The 18455-nt window shown below is 29.9% G+C and overlaps 2 long non-coding RNA genes across 2 annotated transcripts; both read left to right on the forward strand.

The window, feature by feature from the left end:
• Positions 1 to 11: 11 nt before the first annotated feature.
• On the forward strand, positions 12 to 1948 carry LOC146883305 (uncharacterized). Its single transcript, XR_014985121.1, has 3 exons — positions 12 to 156; positions 308 to 393; positions 1317 to 1948. It is a non-coding gene; the product is annotated as an uncharacterized LOC146883305 (long non-coding RNA).
• Positions 1949 to 16586: 14638 nt separating this feature from the next.
• On the forward strand, positions 16587 to 18142 carry LOC114165739 (uncharacterized). Its single transcript, XR_003599769.2, has 3 exons — positions 16587 to 16744; positions 16902 to 16987; positions 17696 to 18142. It is a non-coding gene; the product is annotated as an uncharacterized LOC114165739 (long non-coding RNA).
• The last annotated feature ends 313 nt before the right edge of the window (positions 18143 to 18455 follow it).

The raw sequence follows: 18455 nt of genomic DNA on the forward strand, positions 1-18455 counted from the left end.
TTGGTGTTTTGACCTTCTGCTTCCCTTCTTTCCCGATTGGCGCGTCCCCAAGCGTTGTTGATGGTCTCACGGTACTGGTCTACGGTGCTCGTCCACAGTTCTTCACAGGAAAACAATAAATCTCTGTCTCTTTCGTGAAATTGTTCCATATTAAGGGTTAGTGTCTCTGTTTTAATTTTGAATGTATGGATAATTTTTGCCCCAAATTTACAAACCCTATTTGTGATTGTTTTTGTTCTTCGCTCAAAGGCTAATTATGCTTCACTTGTCATGGTTTCTGTTTAATTTTGTTCTCTTTGGTTCAAAGTTGTCATTTCCCTCGTGGACCACGATGGTATTTGGTTTATTGGGTGAGTTTCGTTCTTGGAGCATTGGATTCTTTTGACTGTGGAGGTAAAGTCTCGTCCTTTCACAAATTTTGATTTTGAGTGATTTATTTTCAGTTGTGTTTAGGGTTTTTTAGGAATTCTCTTTTTTTTTAAATGCTTTGTTGTGTGATTGGTGTTGATCGAAGTATCATTTAGTAGGATGTATGACTTTGTTAAGGAAGGTTCACGTATTACCACTGTAGAATGAAATTGAAGCATTTAGGGAACTTTTTTACGCCTGTGTTTTGTATGACCAAAATATGCAGTAGAATTTGTGGTTCATTTGTTTGATATTCATATTCTTAACATTGATGGACTTCTATATTTACACCTTTTTGCAATGGTTACAAATGTTAAATGTACGTATACAGGTTTTTCCATATGGATTGTGTGATTAGATATGTAGAGGGACTTGTTGGATAAATGTTGGTTTTGAATTGTATTTGTAGGAAGTTATATATTATTTGTATGAAAAAAATTGTCATACGTTTGTCACATAAATAGTCTTTATTTGGTGTTTAATACTTTGTCACTGTTTTAACAGTAGGTTCGACCCCTAATTTGATTTATTTTTATGATTATGTCGTGTTGTGTCATTTATGCCTTGTTCTTGTATACTATTCATTTCGGTGATATTTTTGTATGTCATGTATGATTGATTTTTGGTGTGGTTAGTTATTGGTTTTACACCCTTAGGTGTGCGAACTACAGGTCCACAAACTTTCGTTTAGCAAGCAAATCTAATTCTGCTTAGATTGAATCTTTCCATTTTGGCCAATCATTTCTTTATCGACAATCTTCAATTATCATTGGTTCTTGATCCTCATTTTATAACATCCTTTGCTATATTATATGCAAAAACATCGTCAATGTTGACTTTATTTTGGTTCCATATTATATGATTCATGACATAATTTATTGAGATCTCATCATTTTCAACAATTTCAGGTACTTGAGGTTCTTTTGGAACTGAATCATTAATTATGTCAAAGAATCTTTTGGAACTTTTACCCCATCGATTAGTCCTTCTTGCCTTTTTTCCTTTTTCCTCATTTGAGGATTTTTATCTTTGGAACTGACAGGCCTACCACGCTTCACGCGTGTTTGAGATTCATTTGCTATATTAGATTGTCCAACAGGAATATCAATTCTGATTGGAGCATTAGCAGCGTGTATGTGTGACTTAGTTACCCTTTTTATGTCAGTAAAAGCATATGGTAATTGGTTGGCCAATTTTTGTAAATGAATTATCCGTTGAACTTTTAGTTCACACTCTTTTGTACGATGATCAAAATGGGATAATGATAATTCATTCCAACCAATATCCTTTTCCAGTTTCTTTCTTTCTCCCCCTAACGTTGGAAAAATTGATTCATCAAAATGACTATCAGCAAATTGAGCTGTAAATAAGTCACCTATTGATGGTTCAAGATATTTTATTATCGATGGAGAATCATATCCAAGATATATAACGTCTTTGAGGACCCATCATAGTCCTTTTTGGTGGGGAAATTGGGACATGCACAACTCACCCAAAAATTCTTAAATGAGAGATATTAGGTTGCTGACCAAAAACCAAATGCATAGGAGAGTATTTGTGATTTCTTGTTGGTCTGATGCGAATCAATATTGCAACATGCAGAATTGCATATCCCCAAGTAGTCATTGGAAGATTAACTTTCATAAGTAAAGGTCTTGCAATCAATTTTAGACATTTTATCAATGATTATGCAAGTCCATTTTGAGTATGAACATGTGTTACTAGATGTTCAACTTCAATTCCAATTGATATACAATAATCATTAAAAGCATGAGATGTAAATTCACCAGCATTATCAAGACGAATTTTCTTAATTGGATAATCTGGGAACTGAGCTCTTAACTTGATCAATTGTGCTAATAACTTAGCAAATGCCTGATTTTGAGTTGATAGTAAACAAATATGTGACCATCTAGTGGACACATCAATTAATACCATGAAATATCTAAATGATGCACATTGTGGGTGCATTGGACCATAAATATTACCTTGTATTTGTTCTAAAAATGAGATTGACTCATTTCTAATTTTTTCTGGTGATGGTCTTATTATCATTTCCTTGAGAACATGCAGTAGATGAGAAATCATTGGACTGAAGAAGTTTTTGACTTTTAAGTGGATGTCCACATGAGTTTTTAGTTATTTTTCTCATCATGATATATCCAGGATGACCCAACCGATAATGTCAAACAAGAAATTCATTTCTTTGTAAGCTTTTGGCTTATAATGACACGTGTCTCAATCGCATTAATATATGCGTAGTACAAGCTAGGGGTGGCAAACGGGCCAGCCCGACCCATTTTGGCCGGGCCTGTATGTGGCCCGTCAAAAAACGGGCCAATAGTCACAACTCGTCCTGTATAGGCCAGGCTAACGGGTCGGGTCGGGCTGGCCCATCTAGTTTTTTTTTAATTTTTTTTAAATTTTTTTAATTAGTTTTTTAATTTTTTAATTAGTTTTATTTTTTAAATTTGTTTTTATATACATATAAATTATTATTAAAATCATATTTAATGAAATAAAATATTATTTTAACTTTTAATTGATTAGTTAATGTTTTTAATTAGATAAGTTAAAATAATTATTAAATTTACATATTAAATTATTCAATTATAACTAATAATTCAAACTTAATTTGTAGGTGTTAATAATTTAAATTATAATACTATTATATATTTATACATTTAAAATATATAATCTAAAAAATTAATCTTTTTAATTATTTTTATTTTATTTTATTTTTTTAAAACAGGCCAACGGGCCAGGACGGGTTGGCCCGTACTTTGGCCCGTCAAGTTGACAGGCTGGACGGGACGGACCAGAACGGGCTGACGGGTTGAAATCTTCAACCCATCCTGTTTCTTTTAGCACGGGCTGACGAGCTGGCCCGTTGAGCCCAGTCCGTTTTGCCACCCCTAGTACAAGCCATAAGAGAAGGCTGATAATTTTTCCAATACACATTTTTTATTTGACTCAATTTGAGTGATATAAAGATATTCAATATCTCTTTCATTATTTGTCTCAATATGATATCCATTTAGACGAATATCCTTGAAACTTAATAAGTTTCTATTGGATTTGAGAGAATAAAATGCATTTATAATATGCAATCTTGTATCTCTTTGTAGAAGTATAATAGCTCTTCCAGAGCCTTCAATTATATTTGTAGTATCAAAAATAGTACTAACATTGACTTCTTGCATTACCAAACAAGAGAAAAATTTATTACTAGAATTGTATGAGTTGTTGCACTATCAATAAGGCACAGATCCTCATCATTGGTGTTAACACCAATATTCATTCTTCATCTAAACATAAATATCAATATTAGATATTACTTTGTAAGAGGAGAAGAAAAATAAAATAAATAAAAATAGATGATTTTATTCATTAATAGTTTTAAACTTTAAGCTACTAAAATTGGGATTTACAACTTTAGTAACTAATAATTTTTAAATTTTTAAATTGGTATCTAAATTGGTCATTATAGTAACTAACTATTTTTTGTTTCTAAAATTAGTTTCTAGTCGGAGATTTTCTTGTAGTAGTTTGTCTTGTATATAACAATGTTTACGGTGTATTTAATAAGGTTAGCAAACTAGTTTCTAATTTATTTGATTAACTTATAAACTAATTTAATTAAAATTTAGGTTATCTATTGAGTTTTTGTGTGTTATTCTTTTACTGTATTTTTAAAATACATCGATGAATATTAATTTTGATGTTTTAAAATATATTAGAAATATTTATATACTATCAGTGACATAGGACAACACAGTAAAAAACAGTAAAAAAATATGGACTCGATAAATTAACACCAAAAATATTTGATAAGAACCTTAAAATAACTATTTTAAGAATTTTAGTTTATAAGTTATACATTGCTTCAACTAACTTATAGTTTATAATTTCTTTGATAATTTCATTACCATGCCTTATTTTTTAGTAAATTTTTGTATTATCTTTAATTCCATTTTACAGATTATTATTTCAATTTTATAAACATATTTTTTTATGCAGTTTAGTTAAAAATAATTTAAAATTATAAATTGAAGTAACAAATATTTCCTGCATAATATTATGTAAAAATTACACATGATAAAAATTGTAAGAAACAAATTCAACCTAAAGTTAGTTTAAACTAAGAAGTGAAAAAAAGAGTTAAAAAGTAAATAAAAGTAAATTTGACTAATACTCATTGGATCAATTCGATAAAATAATATGACCTTTTTAAATAATATATATATATATATATATATATATATATATATATATATATATATATATATATATATATATATATATATATATTAAAAAACTAAAAGTAATATAAATTTTATTAAGAATTTTATTATTTTAAAAAATCTAAAATTATAATTATATATTAATATCTTTTTTATTTAAAAACACAAATTTCATTTATATATATGATAAAATATATGTAGTTACATTTTTTATGTAATTTTATATTTACTAAGTACTTTATGATCCAAATTACTTATTACTATGATCTAATAAATTAATTTATTTACTCGTAATATGTAAATTATATTATTTGTTTCAAATAAAATTATATTAAGTATCACTCTGAATTTTGAGATCTTAATTATGTTGACACTAGAGCGACTCAACAATTTGGGAGGCCTAAAATAAATATAAAAAATGTGGCCTTTTATTTAAAATTTATTTGTTGAGCTTTTTTTAATGTAAAATTATTTATTAAATTATCATAATTAATTTAATTTAACATTTGTTTCTCGATAGATGATATGGCTAATCCGTTTAATCTTTCCTGAAACAATGTTGATCTTAAATAAGTTTTTATTATCTTTAGTTTTGAGAAATTCCTAAAGCAACTAATAATGGAATTGTTAACATTATTCTATAAGTTATATATATATTTGGAAAATAATTTATTTATTTTTATATAATTAATAATAACAATTGGTTTATCATTTTTCAAACCTATAATTTCCCTTAAGATATTTAATCCTGAAAACAAATCAAATTCATCAATATTCAACAAATTATCATGTTCTAAAGATTTTTTAAGGTTTAAGCATTTTTCTTTCAAAAATGTATAATCTAGTGACTTTACTTTTTTAACAATAAATTAAAAACCAAAAATATCTTCATATATTTTAAATTGTCCAAATCTACCTTGAAGTGTGGTAATTGCTTTATCTAAAATATGAAAAAAGTGATCAATTTTAAATGATTCTTGAAGAAATTTTATAATTTCATTATGAACATTTTCATCAATTGTTTTTATTTTTCTTATTTTTTTAATTCATTTTTCCTATCTTTTTTTATAAACTTATTCATTGCTCCTTCTTGTGATGCGATTAAAGCATCAATTCTTCTCTTCTTTCGAATTTTATAATAGCCTGATCCAAATTTTCTAGTGGACATATCTATATATTTTTATATGCAATAAAAAATTATAATATATAAAACACTACTAAAGATAAATATATAAAATGAATGAATCAAAACAATAAAACATGGTTATGGCTGCAGTATCTTGAAGTCTCAAGTCTCTTCTTCGTTCTCAACTCTCAACTTTTTCACAAACATACAAAATTGTTTATTTTAAGATTAATCATTAATAAAAATAATTAAAAAAATATTGTTCTTCTCAACTCGATAGTAAGTCTTATTTTTTCCTAAACTTCAATTATCTTTCTACATAAAACCCAATTTTAAATTATGCTACAATTAATCTATTATCCAACAGAAAACTAAACCATAATCTAATTAATAGTTTTGTAGAAAATTTTCGTTTCTCGTCAAAATATATGCAAAAATAAATAAATAAATAACTTTCGAAAATCGTAAATTAAAAAGTACCGAAAAATAAAACTGGGCAAAATAAACGCATTTCTAGTATAATACAAATCCAAAACAGAATAAAAATAACAACAACACAAATAGAAAAAAAAAACATACTAACTAAAAATGAAAATGAAAAAACGTGTACACATGAAGTAAGTAGAGGCAAGAGAAGTCACATAGAGATAAAAGAAGAAAATAAAATCCAAATTGATCATAAGAAAATAAAGATAACTAATCATTCTCCTTTTTGTAAACAAAATTATAATTTACTAAAAAAAAGTTTTAACTCATTAATATTTATTTTTACTACCAATAAAAATTAAAATACACTAATAATAATTTAATTAAAATTTATTCCCAAACATAAACCTATAATTAATTTAATAGAGCTATATTAGTAATAAAATATTTTTTGAGGCATTTTTTTATCTTAAACATAATTTTATAATTAGTTTAATAGAGATATATTAATTAGTAATAAAAAAAATTGAGGCATTTTTTTCTTAAACATAATTTTATAGTTAAATTAATAGAGAAATATTAGTAGTAATTTTTTTAGGCCTTCTTTTTTGAAAACCTAAAATGAGTGTTTTACTTACTTTACCCTTATGTCAATCCAATTTATCCTTTATTAATCTAACAATAGATATAAATGCTAAAAGTTGACTTATCATACAAAAACGGACTTATCACCTAAAAACTAACTTATTAACTACAAGCTAATTTTATTAAACATATACTAACTATTAATAGAGTTGTTTGTCTTATATGTGAGTAGAGGTTACAAAACAAGGCAGTCTGTTCAATTTTGGTCTGGGACAATCCAGCCCATTTACATAGTATGGGCCAAAAAATGAAACCCGTCCCGTCCTGTGACAGGTTGACGAATTAACGAGCCAGCTCATTTAGCCCGTCCTTTTGTTTAAAGAATTTTTTTTTAACTTGATTACTTACTAAATTGTTGATTAGAAGTGAAAAGATAAAGAGGATAACACTATAATAATGTATGAAGATAAAAATCACATATTTATTCAATTAAATAAACTCTTAAGAACTTGTATTTCATTATTCATGTTAACTATTAATAAAAGTGAAGAAGAAAAAACAAAAATATTGATATGGGCCACAAGCCAACCCGTTTTACTTGATATTGACGGGTCATGGATCAGCTAGTGACCAATCTTTCCTGTAATCTAACGAATTGACGGACGAAACAAATTAAATTAATACGAGCTAATAGACCAAGATCCAATCCATTTTTTTTCTATGGACTCATGACCTAGTCATTTGGGTCGACGACCTGACCATTTGGGCCCAACCCATTTTGCCAACATTATATGTGATGTGAGTGTATTCAGTACGCATACACATTTCAATGCATCTCCTATAAATAATTTTCAGTATCTGTAATTATGATAAAACATATGTTAGAAAAAAGTTATTATTTCATTTTATAAAATATTTTATAATTTTTATACAATTTTATATTTTTGTGTTTTTACACTTATTAGATAGTGTAAATATTCCTGGTTTTTTTATTATTAATAAGTCTTATTTAGAAAACATTACAGATAAACATTAATTATATATATATATATAATATTTTTTCAAAATTCAACTGAAACAATTGTTTTTATTGATATTTGTGGTTATATTAATAATATCTTACGTGAAATATAATATGAAGAATAATTATAAATTTGATTAAAGAATTATAAATGAGTAGACATTCTAAAAGAACTATTTATCATATGTTTATTGTTTATACAATGACGGTAAAAGTTATAGAAAAATCAATAAATAACTCATAAAAATCAAATTGGCGAAGTTATTACAAACACAAATTAGAGTGTAAAATGAGGTCTACTTATCTATGTGTGTAAATACAGAGAAAATCATTGTTAATTAATGAATTAGTTTAGTTTTATTATACATAATTTAAAGTTGAGGTAATTTGATTCTCGGAAATTAAATAATTTAACCAATAAACAAGGAAGCTTAAACCATAAAACATGGAAGCTTAAACAAAAACATATAGGAATATTTGGAAGATTAAATTAATAATTAATGAAGAAACCTTTTACTATACAAAACTAAACTTGAAAAAAATCTATACATTAATCATGGGTTTTCTTCTAAAGCTTTAGATAGTTGATTCACTTCTTAGAGGAACCTTTCAAGGTTTTCATTAGGAAACTATGGCGTTAAATATCTATTAATGCACTCTCTCTTCCACATTTATTTTCCTCTCTCCTTTTTTTTCACTTTCTAAGTCCCACATCGTATAAAACTATAAAAGTTTACCAGGTTATAAAGTAAAAGTTCAAATCATGTTACTGTCTCAAGACAATTTCTTGAAGAGAACAATAACTCTTCAGTGACATTGGCTTGAGCTTTTAGTGTGTGATATTAGTTTATGGTCTTGTAGAGGATACTTACCTTTGAACGAACTAAGAACTCTCTAGCCTCTTTAGGTTGTTTGGAAGAAATTGAAAAAGAAAAGTGTTCATTATACATTTTATTTACTTCAACGCTAAGTATTTTTCATCACCTAACCCTAATAACATTCTTCCTCTCATCTTCTTTCTGTTTTTGGTAAGTGAATGTTTATTTGTTTATCTTCGTCTACATGTACAGCTGTTTCATAGAGTATTTTGCAGAGCGATCAATCACCTTTTATAATTATTTCGATGAATTTTTTTAAAAAACTTAATAGATAGGTGATAGAATTTCAATCTATCACCTATTTACCAAAATTTAATGGATGAATTGAATAGGAACACAAGTTTCAATAAATTGTGTTAAGCATTTATACAACAACATTATTTCTAATCACCTATTTACCAAAATTTAATGGATGAATTAAATAGGAACACAAGTTTCAATAAATTGTGTGTTAAGCATTTATACAAATAATATTACTAAATTGTGGGTACAATTTTCAAAATATTATACATTGAACATTTATATATGAATTGTCTTGTATTAGGAGGATTAAATATAAACACATTTTAATGTGTTCCTACACTAATCAAGAAGACTCACTCTCCAACTCCTCGTAACATGTTGATTCCTGCATTCCTTGATGTGAAAAAAAATTCTCCAACACTAACATATGTATTTATTTGCCATAGCAGGACAAAAAAAACGGACATAAGGAAGATTTAATTCAATCCAGGATCATGTGCTTAGAACAATAAGTGATGCCTTGGTCACCTATATATCGGTAACCTCTATTGATTATGCGTGTTAAAGGATAATGGATTAAGTATTGGAAACGCTGCTAGATCAGAATAGTTACTATGCGTCTAAACGCTTAATCAGGATAGTAACTAAACTAAATGTTGGGTTATTGATATTTGCTTGTATTTGTTAAATATATATGTTATTTGGTGTCAAACTCCCTTTGTTTTATTGGTATAATGCTGTAGTTTGAGTTCTGTTTTCAAAATTTATGTACATATTTTTGTATAAGGTTTGGAGCACCGCTTTACTCTTTAATCATACACATCCTCACTAGAAAATACTCCATACTTGTCAAAATTGCAAATAAAACTCCTAATTTGTTATAGTTTTAACAAATACAAACACATACTTGTCTGATATTATAATTGGTCCATAGACAATATATCTATTTCTAAACTTTGTGCACCCATATATATGATACAAGACACATACTATTTCTCTTATAATTGTATTATTTCTCTTATAATTGTATTTAGACCAATAAAAAGTCCACCGCAAGCTTATTGAAATCAAGGTAAAACCGTCTAAGCCTAGCAAGAAGAAAATGGGTTCCCTTGGACTATTTTGCTATTAAATATTTAATAATGTTATGTTTCTTTTTCATAAATTTTTATTAGTTTATAAAAATTAATTAATTGATATTAAAATGGTAAGAAAACAGGTACAAATATGAGTATATACCCGTTACGGAACGGAGAAGATGAGACACAAATTTAATATTTGTAAGTTTGGATATGGAATCATAATTGTGGGCACCTTCTTGATATGTATTTGAATCTTGATTTGTCACATTTCAAAGACTAGCCCTCCTCTGCCATTGAAATTAGGAAAACAATCTTTTGACAAAGAAAAAAGTGACAAAATTAACAAAGTGACGTGACATCCATTAATATTTAATTTTTTTTATGGAAAATACCAAGCAGAGTTGAGTTCCTAAAATTTTGAAGCTCGGGAGTTTCTTACTTTTTCACTCCACTCATCTTCTTTTCTTCGAAAGCAAGATTAGCGAAGGAGGTTTGTAACATCCCGATCAAATATTACTAATTTAAATAATTAAAATAGGAAAAAAAATTTAATCCCATTTATGATAATTTCTTTTCCCAAAACGCGAGAAAAGTTATAACATTTATTATAACGCAACAATAAGAAATTCACAAATTATACTTGTCGATTACAAATTCTGAGACTGTTAAGGTAAATGTATACAAAATGTTAAAATCCATAAAACAAGAAAACATCATAAAGGCTCTTCCCCAAGCTAGCCCCTCTCCGGATCTATGTTTCACCAGCACCACCTACAACATCATCTGCTCTCGTGTAACGAGTTACACAATCATCACCAAATACAAGCAAATAAGGTGAGCTAACAATATAAATCTATATATACAAGACACATATATGCACACACTCACCAAAGAACACTATCCTCTAATTCCATACCACATGGCCACATCATGTTATCCCTGTTCTACATCTTTAGATGATAACCTTAAGATACACTTTGCTACCTCCACCTACAAGCCACAACTTGTACAACACGTGCGGTAAACCTGCTACGGACCACACTCTGTAACGCCAGGTGGAGTTCCTAATATGAACCATAGTTCATAATGTCCCAAGAGTACCAAACTCGTCGACCAACGTCGAAGATGGCAATCTTTCTGGACCCTTCCGTACTAGCCACAACTCGCACACTCACATCGACAACACTCGTCAATTCGAGCCACAACTCACATAATGCTCATGTCCATCTGTTATCCCGAGCCACAACTCAAGGGATACCATTCTGAGCCACAACTTAAGGAATGCCACAACAAAGTCTATCCTTAAGATATCACCCAAAGCCTCGTAGACCACGCACATCCAAAGAAACAAGCCACAAGTCATGTGAAACTCTAAGTCTCATTATGCACCTGGAACTACTATTCCAAGCACACCATACCAATACTTGACCATGGACCCAAGATATACATGCTCCTACGAACCTGCCCGCTCGTGGTCCTGCCTCTACGTACTTTCTCGCCCGTAGTTTAACTCTACGTATCTCTCCGCCCGTAGTTCAACACACGTGATCCAACATCTACGAATCTCCTGGCTCAAAGCAGCCCTCAAGTGAGAGCTCAGAATATACAAACCTCCCCGCTCGTATCCTCACATCAGAGCATCATAATATGAACCTCCCAGCACATATTATCATGTGTTCACCACTAGCCATGAACCCACCCGCTCATGACATATTCAAGCGTCTCCTGGTCCAAGCCCAACATCACAAACATGCGAAACACAGGCCAACAGAACCCACTACTCTCTGTGCTATTGCTTGGAGCTTCCTCGCATCGCTAGGCGAAATCTGGTCCCAGACCACTTGGCGATCACCTCACGCCGCCAGGCGCCACACGCCTCCAAATTTCTCTGCATAACCATTTTTTTCATGGTGGAACCATCCCTACCGCCAGGCTCTTTGTGATTCTAGTGACATTTGCCATTGTTTTGGGTCCATATCGCCTGGCGGCTAGTCTCGCATCGCTAAGCGCCCTACTAGTGTTTTGGCATTTTTGGGCAGGTTCTAATGAACATCAAGCACTCATCACCTAATTAATAGCATAATTACGATTATCCAGTCATAATCATATGACTGGATCACAATTCAACATATTCATGGTTTCACAATTGAGGTCATGCCTCTATTCAATTATGAAACAATCCACTATACACTCATTTTACCAAATAAACATACCACATTTAACTTAAACCAATATCATAATTTGCACATAATGATAGTCTCCAAAGATGCACCAAACAATATCAAAATCAAGGTAAAACCTTACTCTTACACGCATTTAATCCCAACCATCACATAATTATTCAATTATCTTACCTATTTTACTTTACCAAATAAGCATGCCAATTTGCATTCATATCAATCAACATGACTCAAAATTGTATCACCACATATCATATGCATTAATCCCTACATATTCATACATATACTCCACCATTTAAATCCATACTAGCATTCAGTTCCAACTTATGAATAATGTCTGCTCAAATCAAATATAAAGCAACAACACTATAACTTAAGCACATGATTTTATGCACCAATGCGAATTAATATAGCACTTCACACTCTTATGCAACAATTTCCTTTATCTTGATACACATGCATTCACCAATAAACTCATTTTCAACATGTGACTAACCCAAAGGAACATTGAAATTGATGGAGACTCACAACAGGACCTAACCATGCTTCCAACTCATGCATTCTAAATACCTTTAAACCAGCAATCATGCTTATCATATATCTCTATCTACAAACATTAATTCAAATCTCCACCGTCTAAAGTAAATAGCATGTTAGGGATCACTTGTCAAAATTTCACCTAAATTGGACGGTTAAGGAACTGGGAAACGCAATTTTACGAAAACTGCACAGACAAAAAAAATTGGTGGCGCTCAAAGCCCATAAATCAGGGACCTGGCGTTTGGCGAAACAAAACCAGCGCCCAACGGTTCCTACTGCTCGAAAATACGAAAAATAATGTTTTTCATGGAAAGAATAGTAGCACACATCGCCTGACGGCAGCTCTTCACCGCCAGGCGGTTCTTAACAAAAACCTAAAAACTGGGTTGTTTTAACATGTTGTTTGTCGGCTTTGAAGGCCCGTCAGGCAATTTCTGGAAAATTTCTAGAAACGCAATATAAGCCAAAAAATAACTCCCCTAACCTGAAACTCCTTGCTCCAATTAGAATTACTTGATTTAGCTTTTTGATCCCCAACCTTCCTTTGCTCACCCACCAGTACAGCTCTCACTCTCTCTATGGTGAAAACAAGAATTATGAGTGATGGTGAAAACGAAAATTTAATAAAACAAGAATTGATTATATTATCACTCATCATGATCAGGTATATTATTATTAAAATATTAGCGATTAAAATAAACAACACAAAAGGCATACATAGGACTCGAACTCAAGTCCTCCCAACACAAGCAAGTACTCTCAACCATATGAGCTAATACATTTCCATGTCATGTAAACTAGCATTAATTGTCACAAAGTCTCCCACTACCCACATTTATTAATTAATTAATTAATTAAATTTCTCGGGTCTTACAGGGTTCGCCTGTGCTTTGTGACAACCACAAAAAGGGGTTCCTCATCTCTGTTTGGAAGTTTGGTGTTTTGACCTTCTTCTTCCCTTCCTTTCTGATTGTCGTGTCCCTAAACGTCGTTAATGGTGTCCGATACTCGTCCATGGTGCTTGTCCACAATTCTTCACAAGAAAACAATAAATCTCTATCTCTTTTGTGAAATTTTTCCATATTAAGGGTTCGTCTCTATTTTAATTTTGAATGTATTCCTGGACAACTTTTGCCCCAAATTTATGAAACAGTTTTGTGATTGTTTTTGTTCTTTGCTCAAAGGCTGATTATGCTTCACTTGTCATGGTTTTTGTTTTCGATTTTGTTCTCTTTGGTTCAAAGTTGTCATTCCCTTCGTGGACCACGATCGTGTTTTGTTTATTGGGTGAGTATCGTTCTTAGAGCATTGGATTCTTTTGATTGTGGAGGTAAAGTCTCGTCCTTTCACAAATTTTGATTTTGAGTGATATATTTTCAATTATGTTTAGTTTTTTTTTAGGAATACCCTTTTTTTAAAATGCTTTGTTGTGGTGTGATTGGTGTTGATCAAAGTATCATTTAATGGGTTTATTATTAGTAGGGTGTATGACTTTGTTATGGAAGGTTCACATATTACACTGTAGAATGAAATTGAAGCATTTAGGGAACTCTTTTATGCCTGTGTTTTGTATGACCAAAATATGCAGCATAATTTGTGGTTCATCTATTTGATATTCATATTCTTAGACATTGATGGACTTCTATATTTACACCTTTTTGCAATGGTTACAAATGTTAAATATATGTATACAGGTTTTTCCATATGGATTGTGTGATTAGATATGTAGAGGGACTTGTTGGATAAATCTTGGTTTTGAATTGTATTTGTAGGAAGTTATATATTATTGGGTTAAATATGTTTTTGGTCCCTCAAGTTTTAGTGAATTTTGGAATTAGTCCCTCATCAAAACTTTATACCAATTTAGTCCTTCATTTTTCAAAATGCGTTAATTTAGTCGTTTTAACCAAATTTTGTTAAGTTTATCTGACGTTTCAAGCACATTTCATGATAGTATTTAAGTTAACATTGAAGCAAAAATGTGTCAAACAGTGTAAATAATTTAAATACTATCATGAAATGCGCTTGAAACGTCAGATAAACTTAACAAAATTTGGTTAAAAGGACTAGATTCATGCATTTTGAAAGATGAAGAACTAAATTGGTCAAAAGTTTTGATGAGGGACTAATTCCAAATTTCGCTGAAACTTGAGGGACCAAAAACATATTTAACCCTATATTATTTATATGAAAAAAATTGTCATACGTTTGTCACATAAATAGTCTTTATTTGTTGTTTAATACTTTGTCACTGTTTTAACAGTAGGTTCGACCCCTAGTTTGATTTATTTTTATGATTCTGTCGTGTTGTGTCATTTATGCCTTGTTCTTGTATATTATTCTTTTCGGTGATATTTTTGTATGTGATTAAGTGGCAAATGTAGTTGAAGTGTTTGCGCAGAACTAGAATCAATAAATTTTCCACTACGTGTTTAACTTTTAACTTGCCTTGGGTGAGAAGTGCATGTGCATTTGTACTAAGGGTGTGTCATATTCCACTTGACTGATGAAAAAAGGGTTACACCATATTTTAATTTATGATAATAAAAAGCACAGAACAATGTAATGAGTCTAACCTTTGTCAAAGCTTATGAGATACTAACATTTGAATTGAAATGGGACAACAAAAGAACTGGTAACTAAACTAACAAATAGATAAGATTAATTACCACATTCAAGCTCAATTGCAAGAAGCAATGAGCAGCCAAAATTACCAACCGTTTTCGTGCACTCAATCCAACAGTCACATAAAAATATCATATACTATCATACTCAATTGATGTCACACTTAAATGTATAAGTTTAAGTCCCACATTGTATAAAAATAAAAAAATTAAACATCATATAAAGTAAAAGTCCCAAAAATGTTATTGTCTTGATCTAATGTCTTAAAGGAACAATAATCATCAAATATTTACCACCTGAAAAAGTAAACATATAGCTAAAAATCAATATATTTTATTATAATAATTTATAAAATATTATTCTAAGAATGGTATTCATTCAACTACTAATTAATAAAGGAGTAATTTATGTATCATATCTAATCACAAATTTTATAAAACTTTTTTACTTTATTTGATGTTAGTTCTTGTAACTTTTTCCTTACTTTTTGTTCTTATAATTTTTTAATTTAATATATATAATCTGAATTAATTTTATACATCACATTACTATAGAAAATTTAAAAATATAAAAAAAAATTAGGGACTACATGTTCAAGTCTAACTTTTATAATAAATATACTTGTTATAATTTTTCAAAACTTAGATGTCTAAAATAAATATTTAATTGTGGCAAGTAATTGAATATGAGATATTTTTATTAATACTATAAAAATTATAATAATAAAAATATTTTTCATTGGTGTTTCAACAATCTTGCAAAAAGAAGAAAAAATAAATCCCATGGACTATTTTACATTATAACCTTTTATAAAAATAATCAATTAAGATCAAATAGAAAGTCGATTGACTAAAAATTTTTGAGCGAGAAGATATTAGTTTAATTAAAATTTAAAATTATAATGGAAAGTAAGGTGTAAGCATAATAGAAAATAATAATACATGTTTTAAAAAATAAAAAATTAAGCATGAACATTAAAAGTATTGAAGGAAGAATATTTAAAATAAAACCATAATAATGTTATAAGAGGAAACAAATATTACAATCAATTATAAAAAATAATGGAAGAATTTGTCACTTACAATTTGTTCCATGGTAAAGGAAACTAATAAAAACAAGAACACAAATATTGAAATTATTTTGTAACAAAACTTTTAAAAATGTACAACATAATATTAATATATAAAGATGTGTGTTATATATACACAAAAAAAATCTTAGTTTGGAAGTTTGGTGTTTTGACCTTCTTCTTCCTTTCCTTTCAGATTGGCATGTTCCCAAGTGTCATTGATGGTGTCGCGGTGCTCATCCACGGTGCTTGTCCATAGTTCTTCACAGGAAAACAATAAATCTATGTCTCTTCCATGAAATTGTTCCATATTAAGGGTTGGTCTCTCTATTTTAATTTTGAATGTATTCCTGGACAATTTTTGCCCCAAATTTACGAACCCTATTTGTGATTGTTTTTGTTCTTCGCTTAAAGACTGATTATGCTTCACTTGTCATGGTTTCTGTTTTCGATTTTGTTCTCTTTGGTTCGAAGTTGTCATTTCCCTCGTGAACCACTGTGGTATTTGGTTTATTGGGTGGGTTTCGTTCGTGGAACGTTGGATTCTTTTGACCATGGAGGTAAAGTCTCGTCCTTTCACAAATTTTGATTTTGAGTTATTTATTTTCAGTTGTGTTTAGGGTTTTTTATTTTTAAGAATCCTTTTTTTTTCAAAATGCTTTGTTGTGGTGTCGTTGGTGTTGATCAAAGTATCATTTAATGGATTTATTATTAGTAGGGTGTATGACTTTGTTATGGAAGGTTCACGTATTGCCATTGTAGAATGAAATTGAAGCATTTTAGGGAAGTCTTTTACGCTTGTGTTTTGTATGGCCAAAATATGCAACAAAATTTGTGGTCCATCTAATTGATATTCATATTCTTAGACATTAATGGACTTCTATATTTACACCTTTTGCAATGGTCACAAATGTTAAATGTATGTCTACAAGTTTTTCCAGATGGATTGTGTGATTAAATATGTAGAGGGACTTGTTGGATAAATGTTGGTTTTGAATTGTATTTGTAGGAAGTTATATATTATTTGTATGAAAAAAGTTGTACTACGTTTGCCATATAAATAGTCTTTGTTTGGTGTTTAATACTTTGTCACTGTTTTAGCAATAGGTCTAGCCCCTAATTTGATTTGTTTTTATGATTATGTTGTGTTGTGTCATTTATGCCTTGTTCTTGTATATTATTCGTTTCGGTGATATTTTTGTATGTCATGTATGATTGGTTTTTGGTGTGGTTAGTTATTGTTTTGATGAACTTAGTTACTGTTTCAGGATATCTATAATGAGTAAGGATATCGAAGATGGTAATGGCTCCATTGAAAATAAGGTATGAAGATGGTTTTTGTAAAGTTACTATTTTGATGAAGATATGAAAACTGAAGATGTTAAGGAAGGTGAAAAGGAGCTAAGGTTGAAAATAAAGACGTAAAGGATTTTGAAGAAAGCAATATGTATGCTCGAATGAAGTATCAACAACAGTTATGTTTTAAGGGGGTGTCAATTCATACTCCACTTGCAACATATTACAGAAAAAAGTATCGTAAATAGATGTTTGTACTTCTTTATTTGAAATTTGTCAAGACAATTTATGCTCTTTTTTCATTAGTAAGAGATGGAAGACCTTGTTAGGAAACTTCAGTTTATTTTGTTAATGGATTATTATGTTGAAGAAGTCAGTTTGTATAACACATTCAGTTATGTATTTACGAAATCAGTCAGCTTGTGCAAAATCGTGTACTACATTTGGTACTTAATTAGTCACTATTTAGTAGCTAAACATTGAATATATTTTTGCACATCATGTGCAGGCCATAGCTTGGTGATTCCCAATACCCACTGATTTTTGAAAAAGAAAGGTTGGAGATCTGACCTTGTTGAAATGTAGTTCTAAATCAATTGGGCACCTACATTTGGGAATCGGTTTGTGCAAAATCTTGTACTGCATTTGCCACTTAAACAGTCATTGTTTGGTAGTTAAACGTTGAATATATTTTTCAACAATTACTTTTACACATCATGTGCAGGCCACAAC

The sequence above is a fragment of the Vigna unguiculata genome, chromosome 10 (genome assembly GCF_037176805.1).
Source record: "Vigna unguiculata cultivar grain cowpea cultivar isolate G323 ecotype 2 chromosome 10, ASM3717680v1, whole genome shotgun sequence".
Lineage (NCBI taxonomy): Eukaryota > Viridiplantae > Streptophyta > Magnoliopsida > Fabales > Fabaceae > Vigna > Vigna unguiculata.